Source organism: Phlebotomus argentipes, unplaced genomic scaffold (assembly GCF_947086385.1).
Source record: "Phlebotomus argentipes unplaced genomic scaffold, Phlebotomus argentipes genome assembly contig_6, whole genome shotgun sequence".
NCBI classification, from domain to species: domain Eukaryota; kingdom Metazoa; phylum Arthropoda; class Insecta; order Diptera; family Psychodidae; genus Phlebotomus; species Phlebotomus argentipes.
In genome coordinates, this window is record NW_026776145.1 from 4,983,379 (window position 1) to 5,001,310 (window position 17,932).

The following is a 17,932-nucleotide window of genomic DNA, read 5'->3' on the forward strand; positions in this document are numbered from 1 at the left end:
AAGGGCAGAGCACTTTGCAATAGATTCGCATTTCAACTCATCACCAAAACTATGTGTGATTCTTTGAAGCCGTTCCCAAATCTTAAGATTTTACCAGATTTCCCAGTACGAACAAGCAGACGAGATTTGGGAATTCAGAAGCAATTCTCTCCATATTGCCTGAATCTCTGTCAAAGTCTTACTAAATTGCTCCTGTTGCGAGCGCAGAGGTGCGAGTTGGTGTCGGTAAAAATTGGATCTCTCGCACGCGGTCTGTCCCTGGGCGCAAAAAACCACGACACAATCTCCCATTTGAGTTCCTCTGTGCTCTCGGAATCCACTATTCCCCCACAGCATCTCGCTGGAATTCTATCTGGATCTCTCCAGCTGTCTCACAATACAGTAATTGTTGGCCACCATCAAACAATTACACCCCGCGCCTCTCAACACATCTTTCTGCGGTGAGTTGCGGAAAAATGCCTCTCTTTCTGGGTTCAGTCAAATTCCACGGACTCTCTAACTATCAAAATATTCTAGTTTTGACCAAAACTCAACCCTTTTTTACCTTCTTCCGCAAAAACCGCACTTCAACTGCCGCTCGGAATTGAGTTTCAACTGTTCTCGGTTCATTTTTTCACCCCACAAAATCCCACCGCAGTGACTTCAATTTTTAATCAAAGACAACAGTTTCCTAATTAGATTTTCCAATCGGATGATTACACCCTCTTCTGTGTGCTCTGTATCTGAAGAGAGACTTCTTTGGCGAACGCAGGAAGTGTTCCTTTGGGGCAAATGCGACCCTCTCGAAAGTCACCCTCAGCCGCGAGAGACACACTCAGCCGGAGGGTTCAATTCGAATGTAAGCCCAACAATTTGGGGAAATCCTCTGTTGACATATTTGCTTTAAGGATTTTCGAGTGAAATTAGTTGGAAATTTGAGGGGAGACCGAAGAATTCTGACTCGCGCGTGGATTTCGAGCATTGTTTGGTTGGAAATTCAGTAGTTTCTTCAGCAGCTCGTGCACTACCGGATGAGACCACAAAAGAGGCCTCTTTTTCCCGTGCATCTCGGGCGATAAGGCAGCGAGACAAGAGTGACATAAGGAATTGTCCACTCCCATTGTCCAGCGCGACAATTAATCATAATCTGAATGGACGGAGAAGAACGACACTTTGCTTTGGGCATAAATTAATTTCTCGCCATTCACTTTTGGCATAAAGAGACTCCATACAGGAAAGTTCACGGTGTGACAGTGACAAAAATCACTGAAATACAAGACACGCTATTGTGTGACGGATCTTCCGCAGCGCGCGAGACAATGGGCCAGAGAGATGAGCGCAATCATCGGTGATCGTGCAGCAACAAAAGAGGTGCGACAGTCATATAAATGTCTCATGGAGATTGCTTTGAGAAGAACTTGGCCAGAAGCCAGTAAGTTAATTCTCTGGAGCTCTGAGAATGCCTGCGCGGCGCGAGGGACGTGGAAGAACAATGACAGAAGCCCGTTCGTGGGCTGAATGGGTGACTGAGTGGCTCACACAAGATGTTGATGAAGATCATTGGGCGAATTTGTCACAGAAGTGGCCCCAGATCGCCTCACACCGTGATGGTGATCATCAAAAAGCGCCGCTTCAGATAAAACACCACTCAACATTGGCTTCTGAAATCACTCTTCGGCACGCCGCGAAGACCCACGCATTTTTCATCTGTCTCGCGCGCACATTAGAGAAGAAATTTCTCCGGCCATGGAAATTGCGCCTTCCCGCGGGTCCACTGCAATGTGCACGGAATTTAGAGCAGAGAGATGGCGAATGCGCGCTGCTCTTGACAGAGCATTTATGAAAAATCCCGTGGAATTTTCAGAGATATATCACCCCATATGTGATCCAATATAATGGGCTGTGCTGGCCGAGCAGCACGAGGTCGATAGTCTCCTCGCCTGACACCCAGCTCCACATGTTGCCCAGGACTCTTTCTCTCGCAAGAAGTCAACTCTTTATGTATAGCACCTTGTTATCGGCGTGATCTCGCGTTTTATGAACAATTTCCAATTAAATGGTTCTCGTATGAAGCGACAACAGTATTGCATTAAAAGGGTTAGCCGGAGCTCGCCCAGCCTATGATCCAATCGATGCGAGATTGCCGGACACAAAATCACCCAGAAGAGGTGGCGGGAGGTCAAATGGTGTGAATTGTGACGATGACGATAGAGCAAATGGATCGCGATCGCGCGGGGAAATTGCACAAAATGATGTCTGGCGAGAGAAAAACAGTCTGCAATGAGGAAATTATTGCGCATTGCCAACGAGAGGGAAATGAGCCTGAAATTCCTTCAATTATATTATGTGGCGAGGAGAGAAAATAAGTGACGAGAAGGTGAATTTGGCACCGCGATTTCCTCATCTGAGGTGTTCTCAAATTAACACGAAAGGGCTTTCAAATAACTATAACATGTTGTCTAGCTTGTAGCTTGACCTCTCCTTGTTCGCTAATGTCATGGGTGTAGTCACTGCTGACTTGATCACTTACATTTTATGGGTATCGATTTATTTCAGAACGCAGATGGTTCAGGGTCTTCTTAAAGGTAATTAATAGTAGCTTTCAATGATTTTTAATCCAATTTTAGGTCGAGAATCGAAAAATATGGACAAAATAGGTTTGAAGCTTATTTGTCACATGGATATGGACTGAAAATTTTAGGAAAAGCTTGGTTTTTAGTGACTAGTGGGCGGAGCATCGAAGAAGGCGAGGCATTCTAATAGAAGCATTTTATCCTCGCACTCATTATTCAATTAGAATTCTCTTCAAATGCTTGGAATATGCAAAAGTTGCCGGTGTGCTTCTTTTAGAAGCCTTCAAGCTGCGCGAGTTCTCCTTCTGGCTACGCTCATGGCGAGTGTTATTGCATGACGCACATGGTCAAGTGCACTTGACCACCCTCTGAGGCCATGGGCATGGGCGAACGCCCGTAAATCTGCCTCATTGAGCGCGATTGAGGCAGCTCTGGATGAGATGAGAAACCTCACAGTGCGATCTTGTTAATTAATGGTGTCGTGTCCCATGTCCTCATGTCCGTGTCTCGCTTGGTCTCTGTGCCGCGCTATCAATACTTGTGGTCTCACCATATCGTCCCTCACACTCTGTGTGTGTCTCGAGACACGGAATTAGTTATTCCCATTCAGGCGGCTGCTCCTCTGCCCCCGCCTGGTGACACAACATTGTTGGAAATTGTGGCAAGATGAGGAGAACCCGAGAACATTTACTTGTGGTTCTCCGGAGGAACTTGCAGCTCTGTTGCAAAGAGCAGCGGTGAGACGAGGGGCTCCAGTACAAATTGCTCGGTCCTGCAATACCGTAATTTTCATTAGCTGTCAGATTGCGAGCCACAGTGTCATTTACAATTGGAAGACACTCAGCCATGTGCGCACAGCTGAAGAGCGGTGGATTGCCAAAACGCCTCACACCTTCGCTCCTCGACATTGTCTTCTAATCACTTGGGCAAGTGACAGCGTGTCTCATCGGCTTCTCCGTCCTCCTCCCACTCGGCCGTGCAGTGACAAATCCCCTCGCGATGCGAGATCAGACACCCGAGTGGCAATTATTCCCTCCCAGCAGAACTATTGACTCTGCAATTCGAGATGCAAAATGCCAGCGAATTAAAGCCACGACTTGATGCATAAATCCATCCTCGGCAGCCACAGTCTCGGATTCCTCAGCCATTAGGGTGGCTTCTCAGCTGTCGCGGAGTCTGTGGATGCTCACAGCCGATCAATTGGATCAGGCGCGATGATCGCATTCTCATGACTCAAGGAAATCGCTCTGCGCGCTGAACATGTGACCCGAAAAGAAGGTGGAAACATTCCAGAGCACAATTGCGGAGTTTCGTCCATCGTGTGAACTAATTAACATTTTACAGCTTAATTGCAGAGGAGTGCGATGAGCGTCCAGTGATTGGGCCTTTTTGGCGGAAGCCGCACTCGCAGTTCTATAATCTCACTCTGGGTCCAGCTGGCAAATGATGATAAATTCCCATCTTGTCCGATGGTGCAAAGAACGCGGAGGGCGTCTTAATAATGGCCGAGAGTCAGTAAATTATCTCGAGTCATTTGTCGTCTTTCCCTGCGCCTCGGCTATTATTGTTCTTATTTGCCACACAGAGAGAGATCACAATTAAATGACCAGAGCGCAGCCGATGAGGGAGGGATGAAAGTACATGAAGATTTATGGTGGTATTGTCGCGCGAAATGTGACAAATTTATTCCACCTGAGACAATGGCCACTTCCTGACCCTCAATCTCGGCTGTGGTGGACTTTAAAGAGCGTTGCGGATCTTGATGAATTAATTGCTCGTGAAGAGAATCTCTCATGCAGCTCAGGTGGATCCAGAGCGGAATATATATCTTCAACCTCTTTCGCTTTGGTAATGAGAGTGTCACACAATTTGTCACTTTTCCCCAAGGCAACTCTGTCCCGCCTAAATGGATTGTGTCATAGTCGAGAGACGATGAAATTCATGAGAAAATCACCTGAAAGAATCTCCTAATTAGAAGTGGCCTGACTTATTATTCCCGGAAACTCTTTAATCATCCATGGAGGTTGGACAAAAAAGCCCCCACAGTGTGACAATTTCGGTCCAATAAATCCAATGAGGCTCTCTCGAGGCATGAGAGAAACATGCGGATTTCATGACTCTGCGCCATGGAGAGACAGAAATTTCTTGGAGATATTGATTGAGCTCGCCGCTCGATTAGCTATTTAAATGGTCTGTTTTGGAGGAACAACCAAATAAATGATTTATGCTATGTCAAGACACTTTTTTTCCCATGAAGGCGCGCGCGCTCGACGGCATTCTTTCCCACTGATCCCGTGACCTCGTGGCGGAGTGTGGGGAGGAATTTACATAAATTAATTGACCCACACTCCCAGGGAAGCGCGACGTGTTGGTGCACACAGCAATTGTTTTGCTCTTGCCCAGAAAAAGAACTACACATGGTTTGGTGAGGAAATCACCACGCGAGAGACTTTCATCTTCAGCATTGCGATCGGGACTGCTGCTGTGAGATCTGCGCTAAAATTAAACTTGAGAAAAAAGTCTCTAAAAGCGTCGCGTTTGTGTTTTTTCTGGCTTCTCCCGTGAAAAGTGACAAATGACAGATTTGTTATGAATATTGAATTACGCCACACCGTTTTATGTTTTGTTTATAGGCCATCGCAATCATTGTACCAGCCAGAGACTCTCCTCAAAGCCAGATGTTTTCTTTGCTGATCGCGAGAGCGACAGAAAAATGTCTGGGCCCGAGACAGCAAACACGCATATTTTTAGATGATATTCTGTCCAGCGTCAATAAATCGTCTCATATTGATTGGCGTTTAATGGTTAATTGAATATTACTTCATTTCTCAGACCGACTCACTTGGCATTTGCATAGTGGGAGATCAGAGTTGAGAATTCACATGCTATATGATTGTTTCCGCCATAAGAAAAGCCGCTGAAATGACAAATGTGTCTTTTATTCCATTTGAAGCCGCAAATAGATAGTCTAATTTTTGACCAATTCAATTTTCCTCAAGACAACGACACGCGCAGAAATGCAGTGCAACAGCTTGAGTCTTCTCAACTCTGATCGCAGAGTCTTCTCATCTCGGCGAATCTTCAATGATACATGCGCATATGGAAGACAAGAAGAATATAGAGGAAAGGACACCAGAGTGAGAGTGATTGAAACACCTGGAAGATGCAAGGCAAAATCCTCCAGCCTGAGAAACTGATTCTCGCGCATCTCGGATGATATTTATGGCTTGGATCGATTTCGCGAGATCGCAGGCGATCGCAGGGAGGCAATTAAGGCACCCATGCGGGAATCAATGATGATGTCTTAGGGCGGAACATCGCGGAAATGAATCCCGCACTGGAAGTTTCCCGCCGAGTTCGGCGTTTGTCATCGTGAGCCGCCCTTTTGGCGCTCGATTAGCAATAAATCTGTTGCATGTCAGGTGCAAGTGTGAAAAAACAATGCCGCGAGTAAATGTTTATCTTGCCTCTCGCTCGCCGACAATTTAATCTCTTGGACAGTGTCTTCTGCCGACTGTGATATACTCCTCATGTCCGCTCTTGGAGTCCTGCAGCCGAGCCGAACATGACTTCTCTCGCTTCTCCGAGCGCAAGGCAGGATTCGGCATCGGAATGGCATCTTAAAATCATGTTATGAGCATAAAGCCTCAGACGCATCCATCAATTATTTGCACCTTCGATGTAAACTGTTTCATCTGCAGCGGCGCAGAGATGTTGCTGATGCCCAAGTGATTTGGCGGGAAATCGACAGAGCTTGCGAGTGAATGTTTCTCCTATTCCAACAGCCTTTGACAGGTCGTGAAGCTGCTCCCCGCGGTGCCAGGTGATCGCGTCGACCTGAGCCGACGTGCGGTCGTTCAATTCACGCCGGCCCAATCGTGCCCCGAGCATAATTGCTCATGTCAACTTCATGACAATAGGGCAGGTTTCAATCTCCCAAAGTAAACAAATTGATCTTGCGGAGAATATTCAATTCACCATCTCTTTTCGCGCATTGTCATGTCCACGTGAGGAATTATTTTAATTATCTTTAATTGCATATTTTCACTCAACACACTTATCATTAGTGTCCCTGCGAGCGATGCGTCGGACGGGAAGCTTTCGATGGACAAAGTTCTGCTTCAGGAGGCCATCGTGTCGACTTTCTCTCCAAAATACGATGAGAGTGTAACAGATGCTGTCGTTTTTGGTGGACAGCTCAATTACTTACCTGTCAAACATTTCCCAATTGCTCCACGTTGATTTGCGTCGCTATATAACTTTTTCTTAAGAATATGGGAAAGAGACCCACTCATTACTTCTGAAGCCAAATTTCAAGAGTCTAGAGAACGTGAAAATTTATAGAAATCGTTCAGAAAGAAGTGAAGAGTTTGAGCGGATTGTAGTATCACTTTATTCTATCAGTTGTCCGCCCCTTGTTTCCATCTGAGCACTCACGAGCTAGAATTGCGAGGGTTCTCGAGTGCCAATGGAAGACTTCTGGTCTGGCTAGGAAAAGTCGTGTGATAAAGAGCGTTAATGTGGTCATTTGATCGACAACGAAACACACTTCCTCCATTTGGTGTCCCAAATTGACGAGGAGTCGTAAAAATTCTAGATTATTTATAATTAAGTGACTTTGAGAGTGCGATAAGGAATTTTGTGACTCGTAAAGATCACTGGGCATTTTTGTGTCTCAAATGCGCGACGAGGAAAATTCCTGCTGGCAAAATTCCTCTGGCACCGGAGATGGAAGATTCTGAGAAACAAGATGACATTGGATGAATTCAAGAAGCTCTAGAATCGGTGGCGGTCGTTTTGTCCGTCAAACTCCAGTGAATCGTCCCTAATTGAAGGTGACTCTTTTCGAGTCACATTGAGTCGTAAAAATAATCACAGGGTGCCTCCAGCCGTTAAAACTCCATCCGAAATGAGCAGTTGCCTTTGTGTGCCTCAGACTCTGATGTATTCAGTCTTGCTTCTGTCTCCGGGTGGTTTCTTAAATCTCTTGAGATCACATAAAAAACTGGTTCCCGCCAATAATTGTCACTAAAGCGTCATTATTCAGAGAGACACACACATTAAATGAGGAATGACAGATTTGATGCGACACTGAACTCGCTTCTTTATCCATCATCTCGCTTCCACGGGACGTCTCAGCTTCTGGCAGTGCATCTGAGAGAGGTTGCATGTGAAAAATGCTACTGACAAAATGCTTCTCGTCCATGTCGTGAACTTCTGTTGGTGGTCCAACGTGTGAGTGAAGCACAAAAGCGCACGAAGGCCAAAATAAAGAATTTAATTGAATCATTAAATTAAAAAAGCATTAAGAATGACACAATTTAGATAAAAAGGCATCACACGGAATTGCCTCTGGATGATATCATCTCAATCAATTTTATTAGTTTGCTCTGAGTTTCTGTTTCTCAACCAACTCGAAGCCTCATCTCTCCTCCATCTCGGTGTGAAAAATTGCCCTCTGCAGCTACCCCATGGGAAAATCTGCGGTTGAAGATTTCCCCTGTCCCAAAAACATCCCTGCAAGATACAGGGAAAAAAAATCCTCTGAGACACAACAACTCGAGTGCTGGCGGAGTGTAATTAAAAGGGCAGCACGGAAATCTTGTTAGACGATTTAGAGAAGGCGCAAAAAATCCTCGAATAAGAATGATAGATGTCTTGTTAGGGGTTCTCACTCCTCCGCTCGCCCACTAATTACCTCATTCTTTTCCCCAGAGCGCCAAGGCGTCATCTGGCTCAATTTCTTCATCTCAGCCAGAGTCCAGGCGAGGGCGTCTTGGCGCTCCTGACCATCTGAGACGCAGGTCCACAACACGATGTCAGACTGGGCGGCATTTCGCTCCGCTGCAACTCGACATGAAACAATATTTCTCAATATTCAAATAAATACCCACAATTTGCACCAATTTCATTCCACACTTGTCACGCTCCGGCATTTCATCAATCACACAGCAATGGATGTTATTAATTCTCTTACATACACTGTGCACCTTCTACGCCACACGGAATTGAATCGATAAATTTCCTCACTCTCGCCGTTCGTATGCCAATAATTTTCAAAACTATTACCGAAGGATTTTGATCACATTTTATCCATGGCGGTGTCTTCGAGCGTTTTATAATGGAATGAGATTAGATTTGTGGATTTTCATTTATTGCAGCGCGTGTGTTTCTCTCAAGTCTAGTGTCTTGAGAGCAAGATTCGAGGCAAGATTTGCATCTCTGGGGAAATTTTGCGATATGGCAAAATAAAAAGTGACAATTTTTATGGCGTGGAAAATGGGCCCAAGAAGGAAATGAATATCATTGAGGTGAATTTATGTCCCCTTTGCGCCATGCAAGATGTCACGAGAAGTCATAGGCAACATATTGCCCTCACAATACATTTATAGGGTGCAATTTATAGCATGCTGAGGGTTGGAAAATTACGCCACAAATTCTCCACTGTGCATTTCAAGTAGTGTTTGTCACAAGTTCTCAAGCCACAGCGCAATTCTCGAGGTAGAAAAAATTGAAATTCATGCTCCCGCATTTTGCCGACGCGGAGGATGGAGGAATTCTCTGGCAGTGTCGGGAGAAATGGTCCAGGAGATGATGAAATTGAAAGAACAAAGTGATGCGCGACTTTGCCTTTCGTCCGTTTAAATTAAAATATAATTCATTGAGCAAACATCATGGCACAACCTCAAGACACCCCCAACCCAGGAATCCGTCTTTTTCTCCGTGAGGCAGCTATTTAAGGAATCCGTTTGAAGTTCCTCTGCCAGTGTGTGTTTTTATCCTCAAACCTTAATTAGTTTTTTTTCTTAACCTCCCTCTCTTGGCCCCAAATCCACTGCTGTGGCATCGCCTTATGAACCTCCCCGCAAGGAGAAGGAAAAATTAATAAGGAAAGAGACTCATGCATTGTTGGTGAAATATTTTCATATACTTTGTGCACTTTTTTCTAATTACCAGTTGCTCGTCCTGGCTCTGGGATCAAACATTTCCTGCTCCTTGCTGAGACAATTGACAGAGGCACACTGTGGAAAATTCCCGCACTGGTGTAGTATGAAAACATCTCCCCATCTGAAGAGTCTGGAAATTCCTGAAGAGATTGAACGAGGAGATTATATGGTAAGTCAATGCAAAATGAATGAAATCAAATTGAAATTGTTTAATCACCCATTTTCGACATGACTTCGTCTCTTCGTCATATATTAAAAGTGGGTGGATGGCGTCCCTTTTGCGCAAAGTGTATTTCCGCTTGACCAAACAGACAAGATTATAATCATCTTTTGAACCCTGAACCCCGGAGACGGGATGAGGTGAGACACGCCACCGCCCAGAAATCCCTCCAGGGCAGCTTCAATACTCGCCACACTCCCGGAATACTTTCCCAAATCCACCCACACTCCCATAATCTTTCTTGATCATCAAAAATGTAAACTCCTCTCTCGAGAGAGACGAGAATCGGATGGAATCCCCGCACCCTCGAGTTCCACATTCCAACTGTAGCAAAATGTTTGTGCAAATAGAATGGGGTTGACAGTGAAAATGATATTTTGACCCCTTTTCCAATGTTTTCCATCTCGGTGAGTGCGTGGCACCAGAAAACAAACCCAGAGAATACCCGGGGCTGAGCGGCATTCCACAGAATCCCAGTCACTCGGTAATTATTTCTGCATGATTATTTATTTTGTAGCAAACAAACCCTGTCTCTGAAACTCTTTTTAACTGTTAAACATTACCAGAGGACTTGTGTTTGTCTTTCTTCTTTTCTGCCACTCAAACGAGCTGATGATCCATTAGGACGAGACAGTCTAGGGGTGGATTACTAACAGAACTTTGCTGTTAGACTCCGAAAGAGGGAATTAATCGTAAGAATAGGCCCTTGTGGTGACATCTAGTGTGAAATATTCTCCATTACAATCGAGTGTTCCGATCGTCGCGCCGAATTCTGCTACAGTTTTATATTTGGACTCCTAAAATTGAATTCTTAATCTTGTCAGAACTTGGCCTGTTCTGAAATATACTTCCTAAATTATTCTATTTCATACCAAGCAGTTTAACGTTTATGAAAGCAGTTTTAGTTGAGCATAATTGAGGTTAATTAGCAGCCCCTTGGCTTTCCCACATCTCCTCAGTAAGTTAGTGGAATTTCTCATTTATTTCCCGCTCAATTCCTTCCACGGACACCAATTTAAATATGTTTAATGAAAACCACTTTGTCACAGACTCTACACACCTAATTTACAATTAAAAGCAACAGAGGAACTTTCACCCATTTTGGCGGGAAAGTGGGTGGGGTGCAGGATGAAGGTGATGGCCCGAAGATGTCATGCAATTAATTATGCGTGGAGCACACAAATTCAAATTAAAAACATTTCCCTTTCCGTGGCGCAACCCTCTTGGCTTTTCGGGGTGGTTTTTCAGCCATTTCAACAATGGATTTTTTTCGCGGCTTTAATCCGTCTTAACAGCCTTTTTTGTGCTCAATTACTCGCGCCCAGGGAGGGGACAAAGTGGAAAATATGGTTCTTAAGACATCGGAAGATGGTTTCACGCACGTAATTAGACGTATTTGAGAAGGAGAAAATAAATTTATTAGGCCACAAACGGGGAATGGGCATTTTTTTTCACCGAATTACTTCCAAATGAGGCCAGAGAATACCTGACAATTTATCTTGTAATCCTGTCAGATTATTTTCATCAAAATTGACAAATTGGCAAAGAAAATGGAGAATTTTTGCGTATTTCCTTACCTTTTCTCTGCCTGTGGAAACAATCAATTTGCAGAAAGAGTGTGAGGAAGATTGCAAAATGGCTCAATGAAGGAGTCACAGGGGAGAAATTGCGAGAGTGAATTTCCGTCTGGCAAGCAAATCACCACAAATATCCTCGTATATTCCCTGCAACCCTTCGACTTTTTTTTCTCTCTGGCTCCCTTCAGATGATTCTGGTGTGTTTCTTTGGGGTTAAAAGTGTTTCAATGTTGTCATGAAATTCTAATGGGTCGCCTCGTTAAAAAAGTCATTTAAAACAACCACAGAGTGGAAGGAAAAAATGTCGTTTCTTGACTTTATGCCGTGAAGGAGGAACTGCTCGGAAAAATGTGAATTTATGAAATATAGATGAAAGTTTGTGGCAATTTGGTGGTGGCATTAAGTAAATAAATGGCCTCTATTAGTGCTCCATGGAAAATTTAACATGCACAATTCCACCCCACCCACAAGCCACCCTCCCAGCGACTCTGTGTGTCCATGTTCTTAAGGAGCACAAGCGAGGAATCTTGGCGTGGAGATTGTGGCTGATGGTGAATGAAAATTGCAGTGCAACAATGGAAATTCTACGGAGCTCTATCTGCAACTTTTGACTCTCCTGGCTTTCATTACAAACTTTCCCATCCTGACACTTTTGATGGACGACGTCTGGCTTTAGCTCTTTGACGTCCTGAATGTTTCTCCTCCAAAGAAGTGAATTCAGTGCACTTCAAGAAACTCAAATCCAACCCAGCACAAGGAGTCTCTTCTATCCCATAAATTCCCAACTTTCCGCATCGTCTCATCTGCAGTGGAGGGCAAAAGAGTGTCTTGAGGAAGCAGAAGCATAATTAATACGGCGATTTGCTCAATTAACGTCTGCACACCGCAGAATCTTTGCACCGTGATCATAATTCTCGAAGCACGCGATCGCCTGGAGACCATCGGAGCTCCTGGACCAAGAGACAATGGTGGCTTTTGTCTCCGAGACGCACTGTTTGTGTGTGATTTTGCCATTAGATCAATTGTGTGCAGACAATGCTAATTTACACAACAGATTAGTGATCATTGAGCCAAGGCGCTAATTTCATACGCAAAATTGAGCCATTTCAGCCTTTTTCCCACTGTTTATCCACCGCTAATTATTGCTTGTTGGCTAAATCACCTGAACTTTTGACAATTCCGTCTCACAAATCCTCTGGTTAACGCGACAAGAATAGCCCATGGAATAAAAGTCAGAGGCCATAAACATCCATAGTAACAGCACCAAATGTTCAATGCGAAAGATGCACTCGATTTTCAGTTTCTGCGACTCCTCCATGCGATTCAGAGAGCATAATAAAATAATTTTATTGGGTGTAAAACAAATTTGGTGTTGAAAGAAAAATTGCACGTAGTTAAATTCAGATCTCAAAATCAATCGGAACTGGTTGTGGAGCTGAACACGCGAATGGCTTTCGGTTGTGCTCTCCCAGGGACTCTCTTTTATGCTCATGTTGGCGGAGAAGTGAGCAAAAAAGTGTGGCCCAGAGTCGTATTTTACATGTGCTAAGTGCTGAGAAAGTGGATGCATGAGCATCGCGAGAACAATTGTGGGTGGCTCCAATTCGCACCCACCATTGAACCTGAGAAGTCAACAATAATCTACACTTGTTGTCTTACAAGTGCGCGGTTGGTGCAATATGAATTTAGCACCTCTTGCACACCTCCGAAGAGCCCAGGGAATCATCGCGCGATCTGGACGAGCCCAGGGAATAATTCCAGCGTGTGTGCTTTGAGGAGGAATTCCACATGAATTGCGGTGTGTGAATTGCAGAGGAAGCGCGCGATGATGCGTCTGAGATTGCGGAAAATGTGCTGAAGTCGCAAAGTGAGAAAGCAAAGAAAAGACTCAAAGGGCATGAAAATGCGCCGATTAAAGTGGATGGCAGAAATTAGCGTCTCTCTGTTCCCTTCAACACCCAACTTATAGGTCCAGATTGACCAGGAGAGATCGCGCGGGCCGACTCCGGTCCACCCCCTTTTTGAGATGCACCTCAGCTCGCACTCAACTACCTATGGCATGGGAGTCCAACAAAGAGATGCCCCGTGCATTTAATAAAGCATCATCGAAGAAATTCAACGCTTTATTATACATTTTCCGTACTTCTTCTCCACTTTGCCGCATTCTACTGCACATTTTCCCCTATGCCTTGGCTATGCACCTTATCCCAGTGAATTTTATGCGTCTCGTGACTCACAGTCACGAACTCCTCATTTATAATTTAGGTGACGCGCGAAAAATGGACGCTCAAAGTGATGTCGATCGGTAGCGTATGTAATTATGATTTTTATTCTGCCGCGGATCACCAGCAAAAATATTCACAATTTTATACTATACTCTCGGATGGATAATCACAAAACTCTCTTTGGCTTTTTCCTTGCCATTGCGCAGCACAGAAGTACACTGTTGGCCATGCAGAGGCAAAAAATATATTGTGTGCGCTTATAAACTCTGTGCGATTAGGGCGCGAGAAGCAGAAAGAGGCGGGAAAGTGCGGGTGATCTTAGGCAAAATAAATCATAATTGATAAACATCCGAATAACATGTTATTTTCAATTGGTGGTGAAAATTACTCTCTCTCTCTCTCTGCCTCTTTCACTTCCTGACCACTTCACATGTTTACTTTCGCGTCAACAAATCGCCCGTGAATTCATACAAAAAACTGTCTTTTGGAGAATTGGAAAATCTACCGTGTTTCTTCACTCAGGGAATGTGAATTACAATTTTAGACGTTCCACCCTCAGCCAAGATGTGCACTGGCGTATTGTTTATTTGAATGCAACGCCAGAAAAGTAACTTGTTTACAGTGTGCGCGGCCATTTAAACTGTGGCAAAGTCCAATAAAATATTTTGTGCTGCAAGGAGTCGCCGTTGTTTGCCTCTTTGGTGTTCAGAAGGCAATAAAATTGCACTTAATCTGGTGACATGAAGCCAATATGTGAATTTGTTATTGAAGCAAGAGCTGCGAGATGGCTGCAGCTGGTATCTGAGCATCGAGAGACTTCCTCCAAGCCAGCGACAAAATGCCATGGAATTCCACTGAAATGACCAAAAATAGACATGGCAGTTGGTGGAGAAAAGTCAATTTTCCCGGAGTGGCGTGCGGAGGAAAAAGATGATGGAAATTATTGTTGCTTGGTGTGACGACTGCATTTGTTGGCCACTCTCGCCGTAATTCGATCCATGGAAGAGTTGAATGTGGTGTTTGGCTTCTACGTGGTTTTTATAGAGTTTCATGGAAAATTGAAAATGGACTGAAAATAGATTTCCCGCCTCGCACAAATGCCATCGCCGATAAAAGAAGTGGGATGCCCAGAAATCATTTCAATTTTCCCAGCACAATAAATAATGCCATCGAGAAGTCATTAATCTTATCATGTGGCGTGTTTCGATGACATTTCGATGCAATTAAATCAATATTAACGCCACACTACTGATATGTATTGATTTACTGGGAGATATTGTGACTGATATGACAAAAGAGGAGCATTATTGCGTTCTATTCCACGAAATTTTATCACAAATTTAGTATCACAAACAGGGTTAGTGATATATGTTACAGTTGATGAAGAGGCATTTTCTTCTGCCAAGAAAAGTGGGAAATAATCCACCCTTCAGCTCATGACCACTTTGACAATTTCCATAACAACAAAGAGTCCCGATTCAATCGGCATTCATACGTGATAAGCCGCCTTTTGACGGCAGTCAATTTATCATCCATTCCGTCCTCGAGGATGTCAAATAGAGCGTCATGTGACAGGCTTATCTCACCGTTGACTTTATTGTAATATTCCATCATCGTAAAATCATTATCATTGTGATTTTGGGGCTCACCTTTTTCGATTTTCCGCAGGGAAAAACTCACCGAGGGACTTGTGCACACTGTCATTCCCCTCGGGATTCTGTGTGAAGTTCCCATTAATTTTCTATATATTTCCTCTGGCGTGGTTCCTGGCGGACTGAGGAGAGGGCCAGTGAGCGGTTTTTGCACAGCAAACCCTCTGACAACAACTATCCATTACACATAGAGCCATAATAATTCTCGAGGTGTTGCCAAACGACCTCTGCTCCTAATTGATGTTCGTCCCATTTGACGACGATGTAGCATTTATTTATATCCAGTCGAAATGGGTAATTGCTCCGGCAGTTCATAGAGCCATTGCGTGACCCTGCTGCCGGGATTATGCCCTCACTCCTCGGTCGCCCATCTCAGTGTCCCGCAGGAAGTGGGGCGAGAATGATGTCTTGCCAGCTACCCTTTTGATATATGCGAACGCCACTGTGGCCCTGGTCATCTGGGGCGGCGTCCTCCCTCGTGGATTCTGCCGTGAGAACGATGCCCATTGTTTCGATGAGAATCATTAAGACTTTGTCGTTCTCTCCGAGACGAATTTCCACATCTTTGATCATTTGGCGCACACCCTTCCATCATTGACCATCGACATCCCAAGATGCCTCTCGCCCGACCCTCATCAGGCCCACCCTCGAGTCGAAGAAAATGCAATCACTGAGTTACGAGCTGATGTGTCATTCACTCTTCGCCCAGTGTCATTCCAGAAACATGCGAAAACTCCCGTCGCCTCGCTTAGCTGGCATCGGAAGGATCGCACAACCTTCTTAAGCCTTCAATACATAATTTGTCACCGTCCGTCGCGAGTGATAAAGTGTCAACAACAAATATTAAATGAATTTCACATTAATCACTTGCGCTGAGTTCGCCTCTCGTGAGATTAAGCGAAACCTGTTTGTGGGCTGTATTTATGTAAAAGAACGAATAAATCATCAAACAACAAGATGCGCGTCAATACGGCAATTCCACGCGGAAGCGACTCGGGACAAAAGTGGGTGATGGACAAGAAGATTCCTCCTCATTTGATGGTGAGAATGTCATTATGTTGGACGGGGAAAACACAATGATGGAAATCTTTAGTGCACGTCTTTTCCTCGATCACCTCAAACATATTGTTAATTGTTGCTGGGGAGAAAATTGGTTTGGATTCCTGGTCTCTTTGTCTCCCCCGCGTCAGTGAAGAGGAAAATTGTGGGGTTTTGTCGTTAAATTTTGCAGAAGGAAAAAAATATATTGCACACACATTGTCGCCAGCAGGCGAGAAATGTGTGGGGTGGATTTGTGTTGGCATCATGATTCAGCATCAGTCATTGCGGAGCACTTGCAGAGGAGACTTTTGGGATGATGATTACAGCAAGATGATCCGGCAGTTTTGCGGTCGTCATTTGGGGGGCGCCAAAATAAAATCACAGTAGAAAATGCTGGTGGAATGGAATTAAATCACACATCAGCGAACTGGAGTCAGACAGCATTTTGCAGGGAGGATAATTTATGGGTTTCTTGTGAAAATTCTCGATTGCATATCGTATAAATTAATTTAATGACAAACGATGGTGAATTCACGTCAGCAACATCAAATCTCTGGGAGATTCTATATATCATTTCAGAGATTTCGACCATGAAAGGTTATAAAACTTTGGTGATTTTCTCACCAAGAAGTTGTGTTTAACCCTAATCCGTCCCTATAATCAAAATTTTCTCCTTTCATCCATAAATTGAACTCACATTCTGCCCATCTCGCTTGTTGTTCACATTTATATGCCTTGTCATGCGAATGTGTTAACCTTCCATTGTTTTAAACTTCCTTAAAGTCTATAGTAGCACCACAATTTGTAACTAAGACGGCGGCTGATGTAGCTTTGAGTGCATGAAACTCCCACACTCGTAAAAGTCTCCGCTTGTATTTATGTGTCGCAGAATTGTTATTTCTGCCACGAGTCGCGAAGTGAGAAAATTGCATTTTCGCACACGGAAAATTTTTCGCCAAACTGGAGTGTGTCGTGCTTTTTTCGTCAACTCTCCTCACGAGCGCATTGCAGAAATGGTGAGAAAATCACGGCCGAGGCGCAAAATGAAACGATGGGTGGAGGAAAGTGATCGTGAAATTTTTGTCAGATGTTCCGTGAGTGAAGATGCCATCAATAAATCATACGTTAAGTGCTAGAGATCGTAAAGTGCTTCGTCACCTCATCAAGACACGATGATGGCACTGTCTCAAGAAGTGCCAAACATCGCGAGAGCGCGAAGGAGAAAAATGTCAAAAGCGCATCCATTTGAGAAGAGTGACTCAAAATGTGTTTCAACTCTTTTTATGAAGTGTGAAATGCGCCAAATTCACGCACACCCGCACGCCGTAAAAACGTGCGGGGCTTTGGAAATGGGGCGGAGGAGATGTGTCACATAAATTTTCCGAGAAATTTGGGTGGCATTGCGATGGTGGAGAGCCACAAATCTCGCGGTTGTCGTTACCGCCTCGAGGCCATGTCGCTCGATTTCCATAGAAATTAACCGCGAACGACAACCAATTTGTTAAGACATCGAGAGCAACATCCAGTGAACAACTCCGTGTGTCGCCTCGCAGTGGAGAGCCCATAAAATTTCTCTCTTAGCACTGGCATTAAAATATATTATGATTTCCATTTGAGAGATCAACTAATTGATGACAATGTTGTAAGATAGACACAATGTCTTGGGGCTCTTTTTTGCCCCTGTTGCGCCCCATCTGAAGTAGCCGAAAGGAGCTGAG